Source organism: Suricata suricatta, chromosome 6 (assembly GCF_006229205.1).
Source record: "Suricata suricatta isolate VVHF042 chromosome 6, meerkat_22Aug2017_6uvM2_HiC, whole genome shotgun sequence".
NCBI lineage: Eukaryota > Metazoa > Chordata > Mammalia > Carnivora > Herpestidae > Suricata > Suricata suricatta.
The window spans coordinates 103,543,924-103,546,707 of NC_043705.1; the positions used below are offsets into that span (position 1 = coordinate 103,543,924).

General features: G+C 35.6%; 1 non-coding gene across 1 annotated transcript; it reads left to right on the top strand.

Moving 5' to 3' along the window:
• The first annotated feature begins 2,004 nt into the window (after nt 1-2,004).
• LOC115295028 lies at nt 2,005-2,111 on the top strand. Its single transcript, XR_003910262.1, has one exon. It is a non-coding gene; the product is annotated as a U6 spliceosomal RNA (small nuclear RNA).
• Nucleotides 2,112-2,784: the final 673 nt, after the last annotated feature.

Consider the following 2,784-nt stretch of genomic DNA (forward strand, 5'->3'; position numbering starts at 1 on the left):
CTCAAGAAAATATCATAGATTTTGGGTAAAAATTTAGTCACAATGAGATTCTTTGCAGTGTTGTTTATAAGAGTGAAAAATGAAAGCCGAAGTTGGTGTCTCGCAATTGTGAAATGTTTGACTCGATGCTTAACTGTGTTACAGCCATCAGATAGAATACAATGCAAACATTTAATGTATTCATTGACTTGAAAATATAGTTTTGATCATTGCTTAGTGGAAAAATACATTACAAGACAGCATTATTATATAATCTTGTTTAATTAAAATATATATTATTTTTAACAGTTTGAAAAGCTATAACCCAAAATATTAATGGTCCTTAGTCTTTGGATGACCATTGTATGTGTATTCTATTTCTTTTCATCTCTATTTTCTAAATTTGCTTAAAGGAATTTTATTATTTATTTTTTAAACTATGTTTATGCTTTTTAAACAGCAGGTACTTATGAGTTCTTAGACAAATAACTTGACTTCTCTGGCCTCAGTTTCCTCACTAAAAATTGTTTTAAATGTTTATTTTTGAGACAGAGAAGGACAGAACATGAGCAGGGGAAGGGCAGAGAGTGAGGGAGACACTGAATCTGAAAGCAGGCTCCAGGCTCTGAGCTATCAGCACAGAGCCCGACGCGGGGCTCAAACTCACAAGCTGTGAGATCATGACCTGAGCCAAAGTTGGACGCCCAACTGACCGAGCCATCCAGGTGCCCCACAGTTTCCTCATTTTTAAAAATAGAAATAAAAATAGCTTTGGGGAGGTGGGTAGGGGAATGGGTTAAATGGGTGATGAGTATTAAGGAGGATACTTGTTGTGATGAGCCACTGGGTGTCATATGTAAGTGATAAATTACTAAATCACTAAATTATACTCTGAATTATACCTGAAACTAATATTACCCTATACGTTAGCTAACTGGTATTTAAATAAAAACTTGAAATAAACACACAAAAAAGAAATAAAAACAGCTTCAAACTCTTCCTAGTTCACAAGAGCTGTTCTCAGATGCGTACTGGAGGAACTGGCCAAAACTATAAGAGAAGAAAAATAATTAAAATATGTAGGATTGAAAGGGAAAAGATAAAACTGTCACCATTTGTAGTGACTATGTTTTTTTAAAAAAAATTTTAGCATTTATTTTTGAGAGACAGAGTATGTGTGTGGGAGGGGCAGAGAGAGAGGGAGACACAGGATCCAAAGCAGTCTCCAGGCTCTGAGCTTTCAGCACAGAGCCCACATGGAACTCGAACCCATGAACTGTGAGACCATGACCTGAGTCGAAGTCAGACACTTAACTGACTGAGCCACCCAAGCGCCCTGACAGTGACTATGGTTATTGACTTAGAAAAATCAATTCCACCTACAAAAATAAACTTTTCTCCATGCCAGCAATAATCAACTAGAAAATACAATTTAAAAGTATAATGTCATTCATAAGTGGTAACAAAGACTACAAAGTCACTGGGAAGTGATTAAGAATGAAGCTCAGATGTTGTTCCCTTTCACTATTTCTATTCAACATTAAAGTGGTTATTTTAGCCATTCCAATGATAAAAGAAAATTAATAAAAGAAATTCTTGGAAAAGAATTAAAATTGTCTCTTTTCATAGATTATATGATTGTGTGTAGAACAACTTAAGAAATCTACAATAGAGGGGCATCAGAGTGGCTCCTTTGGTTGGGCGTCCAACTTTGGCTCAGGTCATGATCTCCCCACTGGTGATTTCGAGCCCTGTGTCTGGCTCTGTGCTGACAGCTTAGAACCTAGAGCCCGCCTCTGATTCTGTGTCTCCCTCTCTCTCTGCCCCTTTCCTGCTTGCCCTCTGTCTCTTTTTCAAAAATAAATAAACATTAAAAAAGAAAAGAAATCTACAATAGAAACTACTAAATTCAAAGCACAAGGTCAATATTTTAAAAAATCAATTTTTATCTCTATGGTAGCTTGGACAATTTAAAAATTAAATAAAAGTAATACCATTATGATAGCTTTAAAATCCATAAGATTCGTGCTCACTTTGGCAGCACATACACTAAAATTGGAACGATACAGAGAAGATTAGAATGGCCCCTGCGCAAGGATGACACGCAAATTCGTGAAGCGTTCCATATTTCAAAAAATAAATAAATAAAATAAAATAAAATCCATAAGATTCTTAGAAATAAATGTGTTAAAAGATGTATAATACTTCTATACTAAAAGCTACAAAATAGGGGCACCTCGGTGGCTCAGTTGGTTAAGCATCCAACTTCGGCTCAGGTCATGATCTCATAGTTTATGGGTTCGAGGCCCACATTGGGCTCTGTGCTGACAATTCAGAGCCTGGAGCCTGCTTTGGATTCTGAGTCTCCTTCTCTCTCTGCTGCTCTCCATCTCAAGCTCTGTCTCTCTCTGTCTCAAAAATAACTAAACATTAAAGAGAAGTTTAAAAAAAAATAAAAGCTACAGAATATTGATAAAATACATTAAAAAAACCTAAACAAATGGAGATCTATGCTATGTTCACAGAAGACTCAATAATGGTGATATATTACTTCTCTCCAAATTTATATAGAGATTCTCATTCAAAAGTACTGCAAAATATTAAAGATCTCAAATGTGAGAACTGAAACCATAAAACTCTTAAAAAGACATAGGCAGTAATCTATTTGCCACTGGCCTTAGCAACGGTTTTTAGATCTGTCTCTGTAGCAAGGAAACAAAAGCAAAAACAAACTACTGGGACTACACCAAAATAAAAGGCTTTTGCACAGTGAAGGAAACCATTGACAAAATGAAAAAGCAACCT